The sequence below is a fragment of the Castor canadensis genome, chromosome 8 (genome assembly GCF_047511655.1).
Source record: "Castor canadensis chromosome 8, mCasCan1.hap1v2, whole genome shotgun sequence".
Taxonomy (NCBI): domain Eukaryota; kingdom Metazoa; phylum Chordata; class Mammalia; order Rodentia; family Castoridae; genus Castor; species Castor canadensis.
This window is the reverse complement of record NC_133393.1, coordinates 22649585-22676097: the sequence shown is the minus strand read 5'-3', so window position 1 is coordinate 22676097 and position 26513 is coordinate 22649585. Positions and strand designations below refer to the sequence as shown.

The window sequence follows — 26513 nt, the reverse complement described above, 5'->3', positions numbered from 1 at the left end:
CTTTATATTTTCATTTCTTTTTTCATTATTCTTATCCTTGAGCCTGTGTGAAGCAGGTAATGTTTTACTCAGTGTTTATTTGACAAAAATGTAGCAAAGCAATATAGCACAGGTGAGTTCAGATACTTGGGAGTAAGTAAGGGTTGGATGCAAAGGGAGCCATGTGAAAATGAATGAAGGTCCTGCAGTCTTTCACAGGGCTTCCAGGATGGGAATAAGAGTGGGAGAAGCCATCAGGATGGACATATTCTGTAGGGTCTCTGAACCAGGTCCTGAAAATGCTATGGAAAAATGAGAACCAAGTACGAAGCATTTTCATGGCATGGAGAGGCAGGCACAGACATCCTTCCTCAGGGCTCTCACCTTCACTTCAGCTCAGAAGTCCTGCAGAAGACATAGGGCAGCGGTGTTTCTAGACCTACCTCTGGACATGGCCTTTTTACTCTTCTTTGGGCCTCTCATGATAGCACCATAGTGAAAAGAGAAAAAATTCTCAGCTCCCCCTGAGTCAATACTACTTCAGAGCACAGATTTTTATTAAGTACAGAGAAAGACTGGGGTGTAGTACAGTGGTACAGCATTTGTCATACAATCACAGGCCCCCAGTTTAATTGCCTGGACCACAAGAACACAAAACAGAATTAAAAAAAAAATGAAACAAACAAGTTTCAGAGAAAAATGTTCAATGAGAATTGCTGCATCACTTGGATCCAAAGCCCTTCCCAGTATTTCTGCCTCATTTTATGTAGTATAGGGAAAAGCAAATCTATCTCTGAGAGGGCAGAGTAGGAGGTTGTGGGGCTGCAGGGGCTGGTCTTTGCGGGGTACATGGTCACCTTAGGCTCAACTATGGAAGAAAAGACAACGAAAATAAGTCAGGAAGGTCAAGGAATCCTCCTTGGTCACCTACCTGTCTGCCTCTGTCCAAACCCAGGATCAAGGCTTTGCCTGCCTTCTCATGCAAAGGGGCTTTAGGAGTTCAAGGAATTGAAAGATTCATTTTCAGTGCCAGTTCTCTACTGGAAATTCCATGCTGACTATAAAAATGGCCCAGCCAAAAGGGCTGTAGTCAGGAGAATACTATTTCCCAATTCTGGTAACTGGGGCCCAGAACTAAGCTTATATATGCATATTTTCTGGCTTTTATTTCAGCTGCTCTATCAGTTATATCTCTCCTGTGGACTATGCAAAATAGATTAAAAATTTGTTTCTCCCCAGATTTGACCAATACTACAAATAAACTCATTTTTTCGCTTTTACATACATGATGTTATATCTTCTTTTAATTTAGGTGTATCTCTACAGTTGCAAGAATTTTGGTCATAGACCTAAACTCTTGAGTTCCATAGGTCAGGTTTGGTCACTTGCCCCAATATGCTTAATAGAGACAAGTTATGGTGAATGACAAAGAAAGGAAATTTAATTGATAGGGTATGGGCAGGCTGCTGGAAGAGGAAGGGTATGCATTTCAACCAAACTTCCCCATACACACTTTCGCTTTAGGTTTAAGTAGAAGTTGAAGAATTGAGGGTCAGGAGAGAGCTATGCATACGATTAAGCAATAGCGTCACATGTGTGTTCAGGAAGTAATAGGCGGTCTCAGGTGGCAGCCTCAGGTGGTCCTTGTGTCAAAATGGTCAAGAGTTGCCTGGAAGGTTGTCTATCCTGCACACGCTCTGCCATTTCTTTCCTTGGGAGTAGTTTTAGTTAGAAAGATGTTATTTCATCAGTCCTGTCCTTCCTGGAACCAAAAGTGATGACAGGAGTGATTCAGAATAAAGGAAACTGATACAATATCACAAAAATGATTGACAGCAAACCATCAGTAACAATTTTGCCACGTGTTTCCTTAAATAAAATGTTTACAAACTTAACATGGAAAATACTGAATGAAAACAAAATATGAACCTCAAACTAGAGAAAATGCTTATTCAAATACTAACAAAGAGATAAGAATCCTACAGCACAGAGAACTCATAAAATCACTTAGGAAATCAGTAGAACCTCAGAGATGAGAGATGAAACATAATTCTTAGAGTGGTGAAAACTTTAGGCCAGTAGATGTGAAAAATGCTTGAGAAACTTAGAAATAAAAGAAATAGAAGACAAAAACTGAGATGCAAGTTTTTAGAGTGCACTGACCTTCTATATTATCAGGTTCCATGTTTGAGTGGGACAGGATAGAGCAGGGAAAATGAAGCATGAGCAATAGAAGCCAGAAATTCAAAGATAAGTACTGTATTAGTATTAGTGAAGAACTTGATCAACATTAGCCACTTCTTTTTTTCATTTACGCTTCACAATCCCTCTATAAAATGCAGCACAGTGAAAAAAATTTTTAAAAAAATGGCTCTCTCCTTCTGAGCTTGCCAGTTTGCCTGAAGAATTACTATACTCTGGGAATTGATCAAGGATAACTTGGTAAAATGACTTCACTGATCTCACAAGTGTTTGCAAAACAGACAAAACAATCTTCAGGAAAGATTCTTGTCTTAAAAGGAACATCTGATAAACCCTGTCCTTTGTTTACACAGATGGTCAAGGAACAGATATCCATATCACAATGACTCAAATTTATTAAACTGATTAGGTCTGATATCCTGGGACACAATTTGTAATGTCAAAACTGTAACAGCATGAGTCCAGGACAAAGGGGAGCACTTATGTTAAGGCAAATTTAAACCTGACAAATTCTCAAACTTATGTCAGCTATGTCAATTAAGGAAATTTGGTCTCTGTAAATCCCCAACATATCAGTTCCAAAAACTTAAGAAACAATTAAAGGAGGGGTGACCCAACTAAAGTTTAACAAGTCAGCTGGTCCGAAGGAAAAAGCATGCACAGAGGTGAGGAGGAAGCTATGATAGGCAGCAGAGAGATATAAGCAGTGGCCATAAGAGGAAGAAAATTATTGTAATTAAACTTCCCAAAACCAAGGGTGATCACTATAGGTTAAGATCAAAATAGCACACCAAGGCCAAGGGATATCACAGGATGCTTTTAAATTGCCACTCACCTAAAACTCAATCATTTTTTTTACTGAAGAACAAGCCAGACCCTAAACATCAGTTGGGCTTGGAACTGAGAATTTCACACAGATAGACCAAGGGCTGATAATTTCACCAGGTAATCACCTCACTTTAATAAGATAAAGACCCAGGACCTTAGGCTGCATCCAGGGGTTCCGATGGACCTAGAACAAGGAATTCCTGAATAAAAAGTAAATCCCCTTCTCCATGTCAAGGGACTACTAATCCTGAAAAAAAAAAACGATCTAACAAAAGGAATGTGTGTTAAATTGTGTTACAATTATACAAAGAAATAATATGCAACTTCTTAAATACAATTATTGTAAGATAGTAAATATGAAGTAAAAAAAAGACAGTAAGTATGGTAAATAACATAACAAAATTATAACCTAAAAGTCAGTATACTATCATTGCAACTGAAGTATGGACTGCAGGAGGTCCCAAAAGGTAATAATTGGCCAAGGAGACACCTCTCCTTCCCAGGAAACATCTGTTTGCACCTGAGAATCATCTCTGCCCTCAGGAAATTTTAAAAAGTCTATAAAAACCCAAACCCATTTTCCAACCTGATCCACCGGACCACCGATTTCCAAGGTCCCACTGCATGCCCCCATGCAGCCTTTTCTCTTCTCTACAAATAAAGTCTTTCTGACCTCTGCTGCTGGAGTCTGCCTGTGCTTTCATTCTCAGAGTGGACCCAAGAACCCTCAACAGCTGAAAATTCCTGTGTGTCATCTGTACATCAACAACTGTGTAAAAATACACTGTAATAGCAAACAAACAAGAAGTAGCAGCAAATTTAGACCTAAGAGAAGCCTAATAAAGAGGCTGTCAGAGGTGCCTCACAGATCACAACTCCACCCACCCACCCTCAGACTCATGCATGCAAATTGGCTTGATGCTTTATTCTCAAAGACTTGTTTATGTAAACAACACAGCACACTTTTATTCAGAAGTGGCTTCATATTAAGAAGAGGGTGTGCCAGGGACAGTGTGTGGCCAGTCTCCTCACACTGTCCCTAGCCATGTACACTTTTCATCTCTCCTCCCCTAAACTTTCATTCCAACCACATTAACTCTTCCCCAGTTACCACTAACCTTTCTCTCCAGAGAGGTCACCAAGAGCTCTTTATGCCCCCTGTGCCACCCTCATCCCTCCTCTCTCAGGCTGTCCCTTGCTCACATACACCTGACTTATCCCCTGATTCAGGGGTATACTCCTTCAGACACACACACACACACACACACACACACACACACACAAGAGGCTCATTCTGCCTGAAACTATCACACACCAAAAAAATCCCACACTATCTCAGAACACACATTCATAGCACTCTCCTGATGTCAGCTGCCTCACAATTCCACACACTCACCCTGGACCAAGTGTCTCTGTCTCTATCTCTGTCTCTGTCTATGTCTCTGTCTCTCTCTGTCCCTCTGTCTATGTCTCTGTCTCTCTCTGTCCCTCTGTCTCTCTCTCTCTCTCTCTCTCTCTCTCTCTCTCTCTCTGTCTCTCTCTCTCTCTCTTTCTCACACACACTCACATGGTCCCTGCTGCCTCCCTCCCTGCGCTCACCTCTCCTCTGCACAGTGAAGTTCTCTACAACCTGGTAGTTGTATCTGCAAAACCTGTTCAAGGGGGCCTGCTCCTGCTCCAGAATGTCCTTCTGGCTGTTCCAGTACTCAGCATCAGGCCACCCCAGCTCAGACATCATGCAGAACTCCCCCACATTGCTGTCGAAGTGCACTACTTCCCCTGATTATAGAAGCACCTGTCCAGGAACCACACCTACTCCGTTCTGTTGTAGAAATGACACTCACATGTAAGGTACTCCAAGAAACGTGCTGTGGGAACAGGAACGGTTACTGGCTCTAATCTTGCTTATCTTTAAGGACAGGGTGCTTGGGGGATCAAGTTCCTCCTCAGGAGCCCAAACACGCTGGACCTAAGATGACTGCTGGAGTGACCCAGACGTCCTCTACCATCACATGATGTCATCTGCATGCATGACACACACAGCAGTGCATGACTTCGACAACTGCCAAGAAGGCAGTTGAGGACCCATAAAAGAAGGAAAAGAATTGGTGCTCAAATCAGGGAAAATCTCCCCTTTTCCCAGAAATGGCTGAACATTTCTCCTCATCCCTCCACCTCATTTATTTTATCCTGTATCTGAAATTCCCATCTCCCAAAGGGTTATGACAAAGAATTGCAAGTTTGTCTCCCACATTTCCTATTCTTAGTCAAGAATAAAACTCACTCTTTCTATTGGTTCTGCAGTTTCAAAAGGTAAAAATGATCCAGTTTATGGTCAAAAGTTGATAACAGAATGATTTGTCACAGACCAATCAGGAGAGACCAACAGGGACACCCACTATCTGGTCACCTACCCAAAGACGGCACCCAATGGGTTCATCTTTCATATCCCAAAGGCAGAGGAAGCCCATGGGGCTGAGACACCCCTCTGTTCCTTTGCCATTAGGGACACACTACCTGTCAGTGCTGGGCAAGAGAACAACAAGTAGGAGCTGTATAAAGATTTTCCCGTCACCACTGCCTGCACCACCTCCTGCTGGAGCCTCTACAGGAAAGACCCCACTCCTGACTGTCATGACCACAGTTCTCCACCCTTTTCTTAAACAGGACTGTCTGAAATATTCTGTGAAACCTCCCATAGTGCTGACCATGTGCCAGTCCTGTGCTGCCCTAGACTATACAAAGAGGGAACAGCAAACACCTGCCCCCAATTCCTGGAGCTTAAATTGTGAAACTGAGGAATTATCCAGGAATTATCCAGGAATGAGACATGTCAGAAGAGACGTGTGGAGATCTGTCAACAGAACAGGAGGACAACCTAAATGAAATGGGCCAGAGAAGGACTCTGGGAGTTGATGTGGGCCAGAGAGGTGTGTATATGAGTAGGTTTGGGAGGAAAAGGGGTGAGACAGAGCTGGAGAGTACAAAAAGGAGAAAATTTAAAACATTTGGAAGACTCCAAGATGTAAAATAAACCTTTCTACATTATGTTATGTTTGTTTTTGCACATAGAGCTCTGATCTTATAGACATCACAGAGAATTGTAAATAGGCTTATTAAGATTTAAATGTATTTAAATAATACATTGAATGATGTTAAATACATCAAGCATGTTCAAGAAAAGTAAGAGTAAGTAACAATAAGCCATCTAGATTAACCCCTCACTACTTGAAGTCACATAGCATAAGGACAGGAATCATCAGATAAGACTCAACAACAGAAACTCAGATAAGACAATAGGAGTAAAGTCAAAGTAAAAAAACTGAATAACCAGAGGGTCAGTTAAAAAGAGTCAATGTAGGTCAGAACCCCAAAAATTAAGCCCAAAAATGTGCATGTGTGTGTGTGTGTATGTGTTGTTAAATGTAGAATGGCTGGCATGTTTCTGTTAGGCCCACACTGAAATCCTACCTGTGTTCTTTTTTGCTAATACATCTGCTTAAATCTCTTGACTTGCAACCAAGTCAAGATCTCTCTTCTCTCTCTCTCTCTCTCTCTCTCTCTCTCTCTCCCTCTTTTCTTCTCTCTCTTATGCATGCATACACTTTCAAAATTATATAAAGAAACCAGAAAAATGAAACTGATAAAAATTGTTCAGAGAAAAAGAGAAAAAGGGTATGGGGACTGGGAAAGAATAATGGGTGGAATGACTTTGGTCCAAGTTCATTGTATGCATGTATGGAAATATCACACTGAAAATCATTTGTACAATTAATATACACTGTGGCCCTATTGGAAGGTGGTGGAACATATTACAGGTAGGGTCTAGTGTGAGGAAGTTAGGTCAATAGTGTGTGTCCTTCAGGAGAATACTGGAATACTCCCTCTACCCTCTCATCTCTCTTTCTTTCTCTCTCTCTCTCTCTCCCCCTTTCTCTCTCTTTGTACTGGTTGCCATAGGGTGAGCAGTTTTTCCCACAAACACCCTGTCTCCTAACAGAACTCCCTCACTATAATCACCAAAGCAATCACCTGGACAAATGACCAGGGGTTGATACCACAAGCCAAAGTAAACTTTTCCTCTTCATAACTGGTTCATCTCAGGTAATTTTTCAGTGATGCAAAGTTGACTAACACAAACACTATTAACCATCCCTTCTTCTAAAATTCCAGAACCTTTTTGAAATGTTTATACATGATTATCTCAAGTGTCTGCAACATACTTCATCATCTCGTGTTCTCTCAAATAATAATGTAGTCAATATGCAAATTCTATGTAGAAACTCTACCAATTTTATTCATCATATTTACATGTGGTTCTCAAGACTTTCATTTTTGTTTCTTTTGAATATACAGATATAGAAACAAATACAGATATACTGAAACACATAATACAGGAACTGATATATGTACATATCTATCTATCTATATGATATATACAGAAGTGTATATCAGGACATATACATAGGTTCTGAGTTACTCCATTGATGAAGCTTTCATCCACTTAGCTGATTTCTTTACCTATTCAGCAGTCATCAAGGCACATTAATTGATTTTTACATCACATTCTCCCATGTTTTCTCTCCCACTGTTCACTCCTTATCTATAGCAATCACAACAAATTCCTTTCTGTTGAATGGTTCTAAATATTTTATTTCTAATTGTCAGTCTCCACCTCCCAACTCTCATCTTGTAGGTATGGACCTCTCTTGTTGTTGGTGCCCACAGAAGGGGAGAAGCTGCAAAGAAGATGGTGTCCTCAAATAGACAGGGTATAAGAATGATCAGTCTCTGACTTTGAGACCTTCACCAAGCTCCCTCTGCCTTGGAGAAATGCAGCACTGGAAGTGAATTCTGGACCAGAATAGATTTATCTGTCTGTTAACAAATCCTCTAGAGGTCTTCTTGCCAATTGGCAAAGATAAAAAATAAAACTGGGAATTTGCTAGTCAGTGTTACCTATTCATCTCACCTTCTGGTTAGCACTGTTAGCCCAAGATCTCATGCTGTCTGTGTGAGAGCCATCCCCAGTCATGTGCCCAACTTAAGGTGCCAAACAGCAAATAAAAATGAATGTTGTAAAATTGAATTACTGTTATCTGAAATTCAGATATAACTGGACATTTTACAATTTATTTGACAATGTTAGCTAAAGAAACAATGAATTTAATATTTCTTTTTGTCTTAAACATATGCCCATGGGCGCCTGCTCATAAGCATTTTAAATATTTTGTACACATTGGAACTAACAGCTCTTGAATTTAGCTCCTGCCAGACATGTACTGGTACATGTGAAATCATAAGCTTTGCCAATATTTCACACAGTGCTCCATACTGCAAAGCAGGTTTTGCTTTGCTCATCGCTGCATTCTCATCAGTAGGTTAACAACTGGTATATTCTGAGTTACTGAGAGATAATGGCTGTGTGAAGAATGAATTTTTGCAAGACTTAGGCCATAGGGTCCTTTGATACTTCCTTGTGAATTACTGATCATATCCTTCTGATTCTGATGTACTCTCATTTGTCTTCAGGTACCTTATTCTGCTATTTTTGTTCAAGTGGCCTCATGGTTCCACAGCACAGTCTTTCCCTTTTATGAGTCACTCACGATCATCTGTACTCCAGCCTTCACTTCCTCACTTTCTCTCTCCTCAAACAGTCCGATCTGTTTTCTGTCCCTAAATTGCAGCCCTCCACTGACTGCAAAACTCATGTCCTTGGAACCCAGTGCAAACTTCTATCATGTCTCCCTTTACCTCCTCTGGCATCTTACCCCTGTGGACCACTGCCTCTTCCTTGGGAAAGTTTCCTTTCATTGACTTCCATGAGTGACATTCCCTTGGTTTTCCTCCAACATCATTAGTCCATCCGCATTGCCAGCCCTGTCCTTTTTGTTGTCTACACACAGTCTTTCTCCTCACCCTGGACTCTATTCTTTTATATTGAACTGACGACTTAAGTGTTCCACATAAATGTGTAAAAATCATCTCAGACTTCACTTAAACAAAACCTGTATTTTCAAGTCTCTTTCTCTCTTCCCTTTATCACTAAATACCATCACCATTTACCTATGTATGTAAGCCATAATCATCAGGGTAAAGCTTGATATTCTGATCCAACTTACATTTAATCCATTATAATTTATACAAAAACCTGCCCAAACTCTCCACTTTATCACTGTCTCTACCACAACTGCACTACTTGAAAAACAGTTCGTCTTCCCTAGAGATCTGCTGTGCTCCTGCATGGTCTGCCTGTTCCACATAGCACCTGCAGTTAATATTTGCAATTGAATTAAATTAAACTCACTGTAAACCTAAGTAAATTCCTGTATCTGTTTAAAGCAACTGGATATTCCTTACCATGTTCCTCAGGGCTTACGTGGATAGGGCTGCTGAATTCCTTTCATCCTGTTATCCACCCCACCCAAACTTGCCTCATTTCAATTTGGCCTGCTAGCCTTCTGCGTGTCCCTAAAATAGCACATATTACTACACGTTAGCCTTTCTCTGTTCTGTCTCCCTTGATACTTTTCCCTTCAGTTTTTACCAGGCTGTCTTCTCCATACTTAACTCTCACATAAATTCACCTGCTCAGGGAGAGTAGCTTGGTGCCTGAACAGAAATCAAGGCAAACTGCATCCCTATGTCTCATCACACTGAAGTCTTTGCTTCAGAGCACTTACTGTTCTCTGAAACTTTTCTCTTTGTTCTTCCCCATTGTTAGGCAAGTTTCATGGGAGTGGAGGACACTTCTACTTTATGCAATAGAATCATCAAAGCCTTGAACCAATTCCTGAATACAATATTTGCTCAGAAAACACTTATGACCTAAAGAAAACAACTAGGGATCTGTTGAATTGATAATTGTGGGGATCTTTGAAAGGAAGAGCAACTCTGATACTCTTTTATTTGAATAGCATATTGCATCTCTCCACCTTGCTGTGAGAAATTTAGACAAATTTACTTTTTATCTTTCTTCTACTTATAAGCACTCACAGAAAAGGAAAATGTGATTGTAAGGAAGTGCTAGGCCTGTTGACCCATTCCTATAACCCCAACACTTGGGAGAATGAAGTGGGCTTGTGTGTCCCAGGCAATGGGAAATTTTTGTTGTTTCATGGATCTCTTCCTTTGCCATGTATCTGTGCCTAGGCACAATCATGGTAATGGATGAGTGAGAAAAGAATAGCAGCAGATTAAGGTAGAGGTAGCCAGACATAGCTAATTGAAGAAAAGTCAAGGCTTGATGAAGGCCAATAAAATCTGATATAAATCTGTAGGACAATGAGTACCTTTGGATTATTGGCTTTCAGTACTATGAGATGTTATCAATGTACACATTCTCTCTGTACCTCTGTTCATCTGTACATTTAGGTACACAAGAAATTTCTAATATTCTACTATTTTTGGCTTACAAAGTAGAATTCCATAAAATTTATCCTCTACAACTTGCTTCCTTGTTGAAGTCTCTAACAATATAGAAAAAAGTGATAGTATAGAAAGTTTCAAATACTCTATAAACGAATATTACTCCTTCAAAAATTTTCATCATATATCTTCAATACTTTAAGACATAAAAGAATAACCCATAGATACTCATTAGGTATGAATCATTCTAAGTATTATGGGTGTGTACTTCAGCAGCAGGATGCTTTTCACAAGAGGAAACTGGACCATGCATCCCACCTTATGTCAGAGTGCATGCAATGCACAGATACAGATTGGGGTTGTGAAAGACAGAGAGAAGCAATGGAGGTCTAGGTAATCTAAGCACATTACAGAAGTAGCAAAATTACAGGATTTTCAGGACATTGTAAGAAAGAACTTTCTAATTCCTTTTGACTCTTCATAAATTTTTTGTGAATAAAACTGCACAAAAAAAAGGAAAGTGATGCATGGGGAAATATTTTAACATCATTATTTCTAAGTCCTCTCAAGAACATAGAGAAAGTCATGTAATATTGGAGAGGTTTCATTGAAGGAGAAGAGGAAATAAATAGCCTATTTAGAGTCCCAATATGCACATCTTGTATAGAGGATACACATCAAGGATCCATTAATTTGTGGAAGTAATTTAAGATCCATAGGATAAATGTAGGTACCCACAATTTTTAAAAGATGCAGCCTAGAAACAATGACAACATGCAATCTCTTTCTTCTTCCACCCATAGTAACACAGCACCATAGCTGTGACTATGTGAGGTGTTCATAGACAAAGCTAAGGGAGGGCAAAGGACTTTTGGTTCTGGTAACCTAAAGGACAGATGAATGAGTATCCCATCCCTCATGGAAAGCACCATGAGCCCTGTACCCTGAGAAGGAGTTTTAAATCTGCATTCCTGTACCCTGAGGAGGAGATACAGGTTCTAATAAATCTGCCACAGACCTGATAAACAAAATGCTGTCAAGGTTGTTCCCCCACCCAATAAGGGGCAAACAGACCAGCTCATCTAAGAGAGCCTGCAAATTCACAGCCATTGGAAAAAGCCCACCTAGCCCTTACCCTAACTCAGAGTTAAAGAACCCATAAAAAGTCCCAGTCTTTACCTGAGCAGGGAGCCACCAATTTCCAGGTTCCACTACACTGCTCTAGTCATAGCCTTCCCTTTCTTTCTAATAAATCCTACTTTGTGTACTGGCCTTGGCTCACAAGTCAATCAGCTGCCTCACAAGCCAGTTCTCTGGCCTGTGAAGGCAAGGACCCTCGACACAAGCCCACAACATTTCACACCTGCACACAACATTTCTGACAACCACACAAAGGGACATCTCTCTTGGACCAAGGTCGTTATGACTTGAGCACCAAATCAGCAAGAGCTTGCCTAAAGTGTGGCCATAAGCCTCTGATGCCCTGCTGGATACTCCTGCTGGGGGAAACACCCTGCTGAGGAATAACCAAAAGCAGACTTTCCTGTGCTGCTCCCCCTGTTTCTCTCTCTGTTTCTGTCTTCCTGAGGGACTTTCCTGTCATGGATCAAACCAACAGCTCCTAGTCAACTTTGGCCTTATGGCGATTCTGGCTCTGGGGGTGCTTTCTGTGCCCTCCCTGTAGGCTGAGACCAAGCCCAGGGTTTATTCAGATACGCCTTAAGCTAAATTGGGGGACACCTGATTGGTTTTGGCACCAGACAATTTTTGTCCCACCTGTCAATACCCTCTTCTGCCAGAGGCAGTTACCTGAGACTGGAGATTTTGTGTGGCTGACAGCATTCCAATACCACTTAGTGGGAGCGACCTGAAAGCACACCTAATCATTAATCCCTCAGGCATGTGTCCTGTCTCCTGGCTCTGTCCCCCCTCCCTTACCTAGGATATTAGGTCGCCTCTTCTGTCCCCACCACAAGCAGCAGACACACTTTTATTCACATGCCCCCTCCCCCAGGCCTGCCACCTTGCTTATCTCTGTCTTCCTTCCCCTCCATGTGCTTACTAGAACCCTGGACTCCCATGGAAAACCCTTACCATGGTACACACCTAGTTTGTCATACCCCCTTGGTCCACACCAGTTAAATCAGCTGATGGGTGCTGGCAAAGGCAAAGGCACCCACAGAAAACTGTGGCTCAGGGGACAGACACAGTGGGAGTGAGGACCAACACAGGCCTCCCACCGCACCACACACATGCCCTAACTCCACCCCACAAGGGGAGGAAGAAAAACAAACAGGCGTGCATGTGCACCTTGATACCAACCCATCCTGCCGATTCCCTGGGCATAGCGATGACACCTGCCATAGCTAAGGCAATCCATAAAAAGGGCCCAGCACACATCCAAAGATGCCAGCCATACATGATGGCAACTGTGACCACTGCCACTCCCACACAAAGGTATGAGAGGAAAAATAAATGCATGCAGGCTAACATACACAGGAGGAGGGGTGGCAGGCCACAGGGGTAAGCCTGGGCAGACAGGGTCACTTGTCCCAGGCATGGGGGATGGTGGCAGTGCCTTCTGCAAGCCCCACTCCCAGCCCCACCTCACACCTGCATGAGACTGACCGACCCAGTCCTTGGAGCCAATTCTAATCTCAAAGTTATGGTCACCAAGAAACACTAATGTAACCATCCAGAAACAGCCAAAAAATGAACAATACTATGGTCTCTAGACTTCTCATTTAAAATGTCTCACACCTTCGGCCTCAGCATAGAAGAATTTTCCTCCAAATATTGACACTAGTCATCCCTTTGTGGCACTGTGGTTGCCCTGGGACTCCCTCTGAGTACCCTTCTCTAACTCTACAGGCACTTCTCTAGGTGATGCATCCCTCTGTTAGAAAGGCTGCCTGCTTTTGGTAATATAAGGCTAAAAAGGCAGGATCCTAGAGTTTTTCTTACTGTGTTGGTAAGGGTGGCCCCGACCGACCAGTCACTGAATTTCCTTCACTCTTGACCACAGATGGCAGAAGGAAATCATGAGACAGTGATGCCTGCTCTCATTAGGTCAATCCTCAGTCAGGACACCAACAAGAGGGGAACTGCCCCAGTTTTTGTTATTGTTCTTCTAGATGGGACCTGCCCCCTCCAGTCTTCCAGCCTCAATACCCAAGCGATCTCAGCTGGCCTGTCCACTGAAATGTTGGACCCTATTAATCTCCAGAAAAAAAAAATTAAAACCTCATCTTTCTTTGTACTGAGGCCCAGCCTCAATATCCCTTGGGTGACCAAGTGAAGTGGCCTTTAGAGGTCTCCTTAAATTATAACACCATACTCCAATTAGACCTTTTCTGTAAAAGGGAGGAAAAGTGGACTAAGGTCCGCTATATAGCTTTTCTTTTTATCTCTGGGACCACCCAAAATGGCCCCATACTTTCTATCTAGATGCTCAAACACGGGCAATTCTTCGTAAGCCACAGGATAAACATGGGGAAGGAGGCCCAGAAAAGCCCCTTACCAATGACAGGGCCCCTGCACCTACTGCTCCACCTTCTGCCCTATCTTCTAAGCCACCCCGATATTCAAAACCTCTTAATGGATGTTTTGCCCTTCAACAGACAGTGATAGGAAGAGGGTGAGTGTATGTCCCCTTCCAGTTATCAGATCTAAGGGAGATTAAAAAAGGATCTGGGTTGCTATACTGACACCCCAGAGCAATATATCCAGGCCTTTATTTCTGTGATCCAAACCTTTAAATTGGCATGGAAGGATATCATGCTTCTCCTGGACCAGACTCTTTCCTCATTAGAAAAGCAATGGGTCCTAACCCAGGCTACTCAGGGTTGGAGACGATTTCCATCTACAACCAGCTGCAATACTTGTGGCACCTAGAAATGAGGGAATAAATATGCCCATTCCCACAGGGGCACAAGCAGTCCCCTTGAGAGATCCACATTGGGATCAAAATGATGAGAGGGATGAATGGCATCAATGCCAATTCATCCATCTTATAGTGGAAGGGCTAAAAAGGGCCAAAGTTAAACCTCTAAACTATTCCCAGGGACTGTAGTACAAGGCCCTGTTGAAAACCCCCTTACCTTTCTACAGTGTCTTAAGGACACTATCAGAAAGCACACCACAATGGACCCAGAGTCACAGATGGGGAAGGTCCTCCCAAAAGATAAATTTCTAACTCAGTCAGCTCCAGATATTCATAGAAAACTCCAAAAGTCTGTGGCTAAAGGGGAAAAAATCATTGGACCAACTAATACAACTACTCATGTCTGTATACAATAACTGGGATGTCACTAAAAAGAGAGAAAAGGATAAAAAAATCTTGACCTAATCACAGCTCTCAGGGAGTGCCCCACCCAACAGGGGTCCATACTCCGAACTTGCTACCATTGTGGATAGGAGGGTCACTTCCATGGAGAATGCCCAACAAGGAAGACAGCCCAGGAGACAGCCCCAGTCCACACTGGGACCTTACCCTCTCAACAAAGGTAACCACTGGAGGTCTAATTGCTCCTCTTTCCAGGTAGAAGGTGAGATACCACCTCCTATGGATTTATGGGTTTCAGAACCTCCTGTCCAGGATCCACTTCTTAACATCAATGCTGAGGAGCCTCAGGTAGCCTAATAGTAGAAAAGTGAAAGGTCATTCTCCTCCTAGACAGTGGAGCCCATTTCTCTGTCTTAGCATTCTCTCCTGGTTCCTGGTCCAATAACAAGGTTATCATTTAGGGCATATCTGGAAAGCCCCTAGAGCTCTATTTTACTTGGCTTCTGGCCTGCTCTTGGGGAGACCTCCACTTCTGTCACTCTTTTCTCATAGTTCCTGAAACTCCAGTGCCCTTGCTAAGATGGGCCTTACTATCTCAACTAAAGTCTCAAATTCTACTCCCCCAGGGGACTATCTCTGCTGCCCCCTTCTTCAGGAACAAGTAGATCCCACAGTGTGAACTGATGACTGTAAGGCGAGCCAATATGGCCTTCCCAATTCAAATAAAACTCAAAGATCCCTCACAGTTTCCACATCAAAAACAATATCCCCTCAAGCCTGAGGGACAATGAGGCCTCTTACCTTCCATAAATTCCTTAATAAAACAAGGGTTACTAATTAGGTGCTCCAGCCCCTATAATACTCCTATTCTTGTTGTCCATAAGGGGCCAAAAACATGGAAGTTGGTTCAAAACCTCCAACCTATTAATAAAGCAATCATTCCCCTCCACCCAGTTGTTTTGAGGGCTAAAATACCCTCAAAAGCCCAATATTACCCTGTACTAGATTTAAAGGATGCTCTCTTTTGCATTCTTCTGTATCCTGACAGTTAGCCTCTGTTTGCCTTTAAAGACCCTACTAATTCCTTACAACAGTGAGCTAGCCAATTCATGGTCCTTCCATAACATATGGAGCTGGGCTTCTTAAACACTACCTCTGGCCGGCCCCTTTTTTATGCTCCTACTAATATTTCTATTTGTGCCTTGTATAATAATGCTCTCCCCAGATTCATGTCTCAACAGGTCCAATGGATAAAATTCCATCTCTTTGTCATCTCTGTCCAGTTCTACTAGGGGCCTCTGTAGACTACATGGGTCAACCCCTGAGACAAGTATCACCACCCTTACCCCCGTCACCCCATTGCCAACATGAAGGAGCTAGATGAGTAATCACCCCTGTCCCCAACAGCAGTTGGGTACTTGTCTCAGAGGAAGAACCTGTTGAGTTTGGGAACCTAAAGGACAAATGAGTGAGTATCCCATCCCCCATGGAAAGCACTATGAGCACTATACCCTGAGAAGGAATTATAAATCTGCATTCTTGCACCCTGAGGAGGAGATACAGGGTCTCATAAATCTGCCACAGGGCTGATAAACAAAATGCTCTCAAGGTTCTTCCCACCCCATAAAAGTAGCAAACAGACCAGATCATCTAAGAGAGCCTGCAAATCCATGACCAATAGAAACAGCCCACCTAACCCAGAGTTAAAGCATCCATAAAAAGCCCCAGCCTTCACCTGAGCAGGGAGCCACCAGTTTCCAGACTCCACTACACTGCTCTAGCTGTAGCTTTTCCTTTCTTTCTAATAAATCCTACTTCATGTACTGGCCTTGGCTCACAAGTCAATCACCTGCCTACAAGCCAGTTCTCTGACCTGTGAAAGCAAGGACCCTCAAGCCCGGCCCACAGCATTTCACACCAACACATAATAGGACCATCAGTATCACTGTCAGCTCTCCAAGGTGGGGGCCTCTGACAAGCCACAGATACACCATGCTGGAGACTAGGAGAGGATGGGAGCCAGAGAAGAAGACAAGCCTCACTGATCCTTCTCCAGCTAAATACATTAAAAGAGAAGCAAGTATTCACAGCTTTGATGTAGGTTGGGAAATGAGAGTGTGGGAAAACCAATCAGCATCAGCAGTGAGTAGCATCATCAGTTGACATTCAGAATTTCTATATGAAATTTCTCTGCTGAAACTTAGAATTTCCCTCTTTAAGTCATTATTTGAATTTAGTATTTTAAAATTTGATCCACTTGTACCTGAAACACTTTAACTGGGCTACCATGGTGAGTCATTTTGTGCTGGTCAATGATGCATTTACAAGTTCCTTCCAGCATTGTAGGAACACTGGCCTGTCCCTTGAACACAGTGATCTTCAGACAGCTACATATGATGCAGTGTTTAGCAATAAAGAGGGGTGGAGGGAAGAAAACTGCAAGTCAGACAACTTTAGTCTTGTCCACACTAATCTATTACTTGGTAGTGTAATTCTCATTGAATTCTCTTGAATGAAGGTACTGCAATCTTTTAGGAATTTCAATTGTGGAAAATCATGAGTTTCTGTGAACACCACAAGGACCATTATGCCTTTGCCACTGATCACATGACTGAATTAGAGCTGTTCATTGGGGAGTAGAATCTGTGCTTCTTTGTTGTCAGGGACAATTCTTATAAGCTAAAAGAAATCAAAGTCGCCAGTCAGTTAACAGAATAAAAGTGTGTTTCCAGTTTGTCTCCTGATGCTGTCACTGATTTCAGTGGCACCTCCAAAACACATATAGGTAATGAGCTGAGAGGAATCCATCCATGTGAAATGAGGGTCTCAACAATAATTTTGCACAGCACTCAAGCTAATAATGTGATAAGGTCATTGTCCATATCAAAGTATGCAGGGAATGAGAAATCTGTAAAGAACTCCAATTCATACGTTGACAATTTCTTCTTTAAAATCAGTAATGTTTTGTCTGAAATAGTTTTCAAGCCTCTAATCCTGGTTTCCATTATGATTCTCTCCTTTCACTGAGGATGTATCCATCTATTATTCCTCCACTTCCTTGCCTAAGGATTGACAAAAGAATAGGTTGCTATAGAATTTAGCACTGAATGTTCAGGAAATAGAAAATTATGAATTAAATCATTTAAAATAATCAATAGAATTTCAAATATATAATTCTACTTTCAGACAATTATCACATAATATGCAAATATATATGTGATTTTTCAGATTCAGAATACACTTAATGAAACAATTATTATACAAAATTCTGCATAAGTTTACAATCCATCACAGTTCTGAAGTCATGCTTTATATACCTTAATATTTCAGGAGACACAACAGTCACCATGATATGACAAATGTCCTAAATTTTTTGATTAGCTTTAGAGAATTTTATTTTTCAGTCAGGAATGTCTTCTTACCTTTTTAAGCATAAGATTTTTACTGCTTACTTTAGCTCTGTAAGTTAAGTACCATTTGTATCCCTAGTGATTCAGAGTGTATAATAATGGGCATTAAAAAGTTAAGAATACTAGGTTAGTGTATGACAGATTTTTCATTTTTTAATATTTTTTTGGACTGGGGTTTGATCTCAGGTCCTCTCAAATGCTAGGTAGAAAACTTATGTGACCCACACCACCAGTCCTAATGTGATATTCTTCATTGAATAACTTTTATGTGATTCCAGATTTCACAAGCTCATGCTCAATTTCTCAGTATATTAATGACATTAATATTAAAAAATTTTATCACATTATTTCACTAAATACATGGTAGCACTTTATACAAATTTGTGCATCTGCAGAGTAACAATTCTACCTCCTTGGGCAATTTTTCTCATTGACTTAACAAACCGTCCTTTGGAAATGACAAGATTTTAATTTATCAAATGCAGTAACACCTATGTCCTTGTAGTAATGTCCTTATTATTGTGAATAACAGTGATCCCAAAATTCCCAATTTCAAAGTATGGCCCTTACCACAATTTCAGATTTCTGAGCATGATTTGGTACAAGTTTGATCATCTTGTTTCTCACTAGAGGAAGTCAGAGATCTGGACCCTGAAGGTCCTTGATCTCCCAGATAAAAGGATACAGGGGCAGGTGAATAGGGGGAAGAATTTCACATCGTGAGGATTATTAATAAAAAAAGAAACATTAACCTCAGAGGAGTAAAAAGCAGGCAGCTCGATCAGGTGATCCAATACCCCAGATTCTCAGGGGTTTAAGGTCCCTGGAAGGGACAGGACAGGGAGGGAATTCACTTACAAAGACAATTCTGAAACAAAATGGGTATTCTAAACAGTGCTAGCACAAAAAAGCATCTGGCTGCAATCATTTTGGAAATGGAAAAAGATGAGAGGTAGAGGGCCTGGCAGAACCTGCAGTATGGGAAGGTGTCTCATCAACTGGAAAGGAAGACTTACAGAGTAGCTAGATACTAGTAGAATGCACAGGGAAAAAGGATGCTTTCATCTGATTTCACAGCCATCAGAAGCTGAACTTCATATCATAGGATAAAAACGATGGCAAAGGAAAGCAATGCATTTCAACCTCATGCTGAAATACAGTTAAAGTGATCTTTTACAAAACTATTTCACATAAATGTGGCTTCCAACTTACAAATCAGACAAATTCATTTTTTAAAAGAATTCTTAAACACTATGTATAAATTCTATAATTTGCACACACTCATGAATAACAATGGTATGCTGTTTTAAATATTATAATCTCTCACTCTTCTTCAAAACTTATTAAAAATAATGAATTGGTCTTCTTCTACACTACCTCTGATATGCTTAACCAGAAGAATCTTTAGCACACCTGTGGCAGGACACAAGAGTAAAACCTTCTGGACATTCTTAGATAATCTGGCTGGAAAAGACACATTGTCAGCATGTATAGCTCAAAAAACAAGTCACTAGTTAATAAAAATGGCTGCAGTATTAACCAGCAAAAAAGCAAAAAGGTCCTTTCTAATAACCATGGCAGAAGGAGGTATGAGAACTGTTAGAAATGTTAAACTTCTGCAGTGTTAAATATATGGAAAGACTAATGCATAACAGGAATCCATTCTAAACAATGGTTCTTAAGTGACTCTTTGCCATAGAGCATTCAGGTGCACTATGAGCAATAATGAAATTTCCACCAAAATGGTTTTGCAGTTTAGCAAGACACATAGCAGTCAGTTGATTTATTTTTCTTCTATAAGCAGAAATCAAATATTAAATACTTTCACTTTTCAACACTTTATTCAATGCTATTACTTACATTAATTGTGGTATCATTCACCTTGACCATGGTGTTTGCACATAGCTATGTGATTACAGAGCCTCAGAAATGAACTTGCCAAGCTGCCATCTGTACAATACACTGGAGTGTTGACCTCAATAACCTTCTAAGGAAGCCTGACTGTCCCATCTATGAGTTTTATATTTAAACTCTCTGGTGAGTTTTAAAATTCAGGATGAGTTCACATACACCATGTAATCCTGGGAGAAATGCATGGCCTGTGGGAATCTTTGAACACCTCAGGCAGAGTTGGTCACTAAAATACTGGTGAAATTCAAATATACAACTTTGGAGAATACCTGCATTCTCTATTTCTTTCTAACCAAGAAGTATTGGAAATTGCCACAGTGCAAATTTTCCCAAGAAGGAAATCAGAGAACATGGCAAAAATCTTGTCTTTCTTGTTAATGCACAAGATCTTGGGACCAAGGAGTTCACTTTTGCCATTCTACATGCTAGCTAGGAAACAGTACCTGGTCCTGGAACAAGTTTCCACAGACTGTCAGCAGCAGGGCTAGGTAGTGCTTGAGTACATGTCTGCCAGACCTAGATCTAAGAGTATTTCTATGAATGTTGGTCAAGGAATACTTTCTTTAAATTAAACCTTCATTGGCTTTGGAGAAGAGGAGTTGAATATCCTGAAGCAAGGAGTGGTTAGGTGTGGGAGGACACTCCATAAGAATTACTTGTTGCAGGATTGGCTGGGATTAACAGTCATATGTAAACAGGGTACCTTGGCCCCACGTGTTTGACCAACTGGTATTTAAGTCAAGACTTTCATATAAGCAGTCTTTTTATTCATTTCTCCCAGAACTATTAACTGATTAACTTCCTTTTTCTTTTCCCCTCTTTCATCCTTCAGGCTTGGTAATTAATTATATGATATCAGAGAATTTTCCTGTCATCAATCTCACTGGCACAAATTGATAGTCCTGTCAATCTAAAAACCTTCCAGAATTGCATCTGATAAAGTTTCTGAAAATTATGGTGAAAATGTGCTTTAATATCTATAGTTCAAAAATATTTTTGGCTATGTAATCTTTGTGCCGGGACACACTGAGGTACATGGAAAGCAGGTTGCCTTCTCCTGTCATTAGTTGCCACCAGACATGTGTTCTAATTGGACCTCTTAGATTTCAACCCACCACACTAGCCACACTAGCTATTTAAACACACTAGCCGCACTAGCTATTTAAATTTTGCTGGTTGGTCCTTGCCCATCACAATCTCACTCTGAGAGCCTGGCCCCATGTTCTACCAGTGTTAATCTTCAGCAGATGACCCATGGGATGAGAGTGGACACTTGTCCCTGTTCATCTAAGCAAAAGTTGTCCAATTGGAATTTGGAGATTTTAGACTTCTTTATATTGATACCTCTTTGAAGACTTCAAAAATAAGATTATTGCCAGGCATGGTGGTGGTTCACAACTATAATCCCATTCACTCAGAAGACAGAGATCAAGAGGAACAAGGCTCGAGGCCAGCCCAGGTAAAAAGTTATCAAGACCCCATGTCATTAACAAGCCAGGCATGGAGGCATGTGCCTGTGGTCCCAGTTATGTGGGAAGTGGTAGATGGGAAGATCCTGATCTTAGTCTGGCCCCAGGTAAAAATTTGAGACCCTACCTGGTAAAGTCATGGCTCAATTGATAGAGCAACTGCCTACCAATTGTGTAATCTGAGTTTTAACCCCAGTACCAACAAAAAATATAAATAAGTAAAACAAAAATGAGATTTTTTTTCCTCTTCACTCATTTAGCTTAGTTTCTTCATTTTTTTTCTTGCCCTAATAGTGACAATGATGGTACTTTTAACTTTTTATGACTTTTTCTGGGGGGAGGGGTTTGAACTCAGGGCTTCTTACTTGCAAACACTGTGCAGCTTGAGTCTCACCTTCAATCCATTTTGCTCTGGTTATTTTGGAGATTAGGTCTTAAGGACTGTTTGCCCAGGATGTCTTTGAACTGTGATCTTCCTATATCAGCCTCCTAAGTAGCTAGGATTAAAGGTGGGAGGCACTAGCACCTGACTACTTTCTCTGTCTTAATTGGCTCTCTGGTTTGTGACTTTTGTTCTACTCCGTGTTGATAGTTCTACTTCATGGTTTAAAACAGCCAAGATGCCCCACTACTTGACGAATGGATTAACAAAATCTGGTATTTATACACAATGGAATTCTACTCAGCCATGAAGAAGAATGAAATCTTATCATTTACAAGTAAATGGATGGAACTGAGAACATCATCCTGAGCGAGCTTAGCCAGGCTCAGAAGACCAATATTCATATGTTCTCCCTCATATGCAGACTTTAGATCCAGGGAAAATACAGCAATGTGATTGGACCTGGGTCCCATGATAAGGTGAGAACACACATGGGAGGTATAGGGATAGGTAATAAATCCAAAAAACATGATAGTATTTGAGGTCCTCACTGCAGAGGAACTAATACAGAAACTTTAAAGTGACAGAGGTCAATATGAGAAGGGGATCAGGAACTAGAGGAAAGGTCAGTTAGAGATGCATCAACTTAGAATGTAACACATTTATACATCGAAGCAATGCTAGGAATCTCCCTGTATGGCTACCCTTATCTCAACTAGCAAAAACATTTTGTCTTTCTTATTATGCTTATGTCTTTTCTTCAACAAAATTAGAGATAAGGGCAGAACAGGTTCTGCCTGAAAGTGAAGGAGGGGAGGGATGGGGTGGAGATTAGTGGGGAGAAATGGCCCAAACAATGTATGCACATATGAATAAATGAGAAAAAAAGACCTGTCTGTTATTCCCTGGAATGACTAAGCCATGATTTATCTGCCCTCTGACTAAAAGTTCTCAATGTTGTTTTCCTCTGACATCTTTCATGTGTCATCATGCCTGCATCTATGAGGACTTTTCTAGAGTGTAAACACTATCTGTTTCATTTGGATATCTGAATTATCCAAACTATCAAACAGGGGCTTCCAATTAATGCTCACTGTGTCATGCTTAATATCCAAGTGTCATCTTGCAGCCTATAAGAGAATCCATTACCTAGAACTTTCTGGTAACTTCTAAGTCCTTGCTTTTAAAACAAACAAAAATCTGTCTATTTTCCAAATTGGAAGAGAAATGTTCTTCACATTTTTCGAATTTGCAATTTTTTGATATTTGAAAATGTGTGGCAAAATTTTTGCATGTATCCATTCTTGGAACATTCTCCTTTGTAAAGACTCAGTCTACGTAACATTTCCTCAGTTTTCTGTTGGGTTTTTGTTCCTAGTTTGTGGACTGGTTAATAATTTCACATAGCAAGAAAGTCAAGCCAGGTTCCTGTGGCTCACGCCTATAATCCTAGCTACTCAGGAGACAAAGATCAGGAGGATCGTGGTTCAAAGCCAACCCTAGCAAATAGTTCACAAGACCCTATTTCAAAATACCAAATAGAAAACAGGGTTGGCAGAGTGGCTTAAGTGGTGGAGTGCCTCCACAGCCAGTGTGAGGCCCTGAATTCAAACCCCAGTACCACAAAAAAAAAAAGTCAGCAGAGAATCTGCTTTGTGTTTTTCAAAGTTTTTCCGGAGCTTCACTAATCCTTTTAATTTTGGTATTTTTCTCTATCAGAGAAATTAATTTTTCCAAACTTTTAAACTTTTTTAAATGAGTTGTCTTTATATCTTGTGAATTTGGCTTTGACAGACCTCTTTTGTGTGTGTATGTATGATCCTGTTTTGAACTCTGGGCCTCATGTTTGCTAGGTATACACTCTAACACTTGAGCCTTTCTACTAGCCTTGTTTTGTATTGGGTATTATTGAGAAGGGTTTCATGAACTATTTGCCTGGGGCTGAATTTTAACTCCTATTTTCTACCTCCTGAGTAGCTAGGATTGCAGGCATGGCCTCAGGCACCCAGCTGGACCTCTTTTCTTAAAAACAATCTTATTAACAAACCTATTGAGGCATAGTTTACATACCACAAATACACTGTTTGTATATGTGAAATGCCAAGATTTTAATAAATTAAAACATTTCTTCACCTATTGCCACACTGTACATTCAGAAAATTTCTATCACTCCCAATAATTTCTGCTTATAGTTCATTCCAACCCTTGCTACACACCCATCCACTGTCTGTGTGCACATTGACCTCTATATCCACTTCATGTAAATGGAGTCACATGTTATATAGCCTGTTCTGTCTGGTTCCCTTCACTTAGTGTACTCTTTCTGAGGTTCATCCATTCGGCAGCACTTATCATCACTTTGGGCCTTTCTTAGATTGTATTGCATCACTGTTGAATGGTATCGTGTTGAACAGGTTCAACACATGGTGTTTATCCATTTACTAGTTGTCAGGTCTTTGGGTTGTTCCAGTGTGGGGCTAGGATGCCTAATGCTGCTCTGAACATTGTCACACCTACTTTATGAGGACTGCTGTTTAATTGTGTAAGCAACTGCCATTTGTTTTCCAAAGCAGTTGTATATATACTCCCACCAGCAAAGCATTAAAGTTTACAAAGGCTATTTATCTTCAAAGTAATTACAATAATAATCACGATGGTCATATTAATTTAAACCTTTTTATGTTTGAAATTTATTCATCAGAGGTCTGTTTTGTTGAAAGCAATGAGTTAGTAATATAGGATACCAAGATCTTGAAATTCACCAGGTGTCTTTTGTTTACGGATGTAGTACTGGAGTTTGAACTCAGGGCCTGGAGCTTGCTAAGTACGTACTCTATCACTTGAGCCCTGTCCTCAACCCTTTGCTTTTAGTTTGATTTTCAGATAGAGTCTGACACTTCCCAGTACCCTTGCAGGCCTCAGAATGTCAATGTCCTATCTCAGCTTCCTGAGTAGCTAGGATTATAAACATACCACACCACCCACCTCTCCATGTATCTCAAACTAAATCAGAACTGCTTAGATCTAAATTGTCATTAGTTTTGCTAATGTATTTAATCAACAATGAATGAATAGCAGAAGTGTCTTTAGAGTACAGGAATAATAAGTTTTATTATCTTATAAAAAGCAAGTTCTTCATCAGAGCTTTTCAAAAATATAACTGGAAAACTTATCTTCCTTAAAAATTCCATACCATCATATTAAGTTCTAACAAAAAGTGTTTTGCTTATTTTGTTTGATTCTTATGAATGGATGGCACATAATACCCAATATTTCAAGAAAAAAAAAAGACTGAAGATGATTCAGAATGCCTCTCATGAATCTGTAGCTCTTCATGAGAAGTTACATAAAAATGCTAACAGTGCAGTGATATCAGGAGGTATCATTTCCCTACCCTAAAACTATTCTTTTCTGCCAGATCCACCTTTTTTTCATTTTGCAGTTTGGCACAGAGCTTTAAGCTTCTTAGGCAGGTGCACAATTAACAGTTTCTTTTTTGCCTTTAGAAGTTGTGAGAATATGTAGTGGTAAGTGCTCTTGTACCAACTCAGGCAAGCTGGCATGCTGTGAATGATTAAGGAGTGAGCTATGAAGATCCAGCATCACTGGACATGTCACTGACCTGCTGACTGAGCAGCCTGTAGATGTATCTAGAGTCAGATGCTGAGACAATAATGAGTTATAGAAAACTAAGTCAGTTATACTGGATTTCCTATTCTCAGCAGAAACCATCTTCATTGGAATATTTGTGCCTTATTTTTAATTCTACCACATAATGCCACACTGTAGTCTCAAATAAAATGAGACAATTCATTTCTTCACTTCAGGGAACAAGGCCAGAGAAAATTTGCAACTGTGAGATCAAGCAGTACAGACACCAATGCCTGCATATCAAATTCCAATAAGAAAGTCTTCTTTGCAAGAATTATGCACAATAAAACTTTAAATACGGCTGATACGAATTCTGAATTTCTTTAAAAGCAGGAGCTGCCTCTGGCAGTGGAGAACTCACATTAAAATGGTATTACACAAACTCGATTATTTGCTTTTTGATTTGACCTAAATTTGAGACTCTTCATATGGATCACAAGAGCAGAGCATTCAATTTCTCAACTAATTCATGCCCCTTTCTCTGAAGCCCATGTAACTATCTTACAGTACCATAGAGGAAAGTCTATGGAGTTTAGATCCAGACACTGACTTGCAGTGATAGTTACACAACATTTTGGGCACATGCACAGAGGCAAGGGTTAGATGCAAAGGAGTCCAGGGGAGAATGACAAAAAGGTGCTAAAGTCTCTACTGGGGCTTCCGGGAAGGGATAGGGGCTGAGAAAGCATCCCACTGGAAATATTCTATAGAATCACTGATCCAGGCCAGAGCCAGGTCTTGAAACTCACTCTCGCTGTGGCAGAATGAGAGCCAAGCATGAAGCATTTTCATGACATGAAGAGACAAGGGACAGAGGTCCTCCTTCAGCACTGTCACCTTCACTTCACCTCAGGAGTCCTGCAGAATACAGAGGACAGTGGTATTTTCAGACCTACACCTCTGAATCTGATCTTTCCTTTCTTGAGGCCTCCCCTGATAGCACTGCAGTAAGTAGAGGAAAGTCTCCCTGAGCCAGTACTGCTTCAGAGCACAGTTTTTTTATTAAGAGTAGAGAAGGGCTGGGT

The 26513-nt window shown here is 40.8% G+C and overlaps 1 pseudogene; it reads right to left on the bottom strand.

Annotated features, from left to right (window-relative positions):
* The window catches only part of LOC109674702 (HLA class II histocompatibility antigen, DRB1 beta chain-like), a 60363-nt pseudogene that overhangs the window by 5433 nt on the left and 28417 nt on the right, over window positions 1-26513 (bottom strand).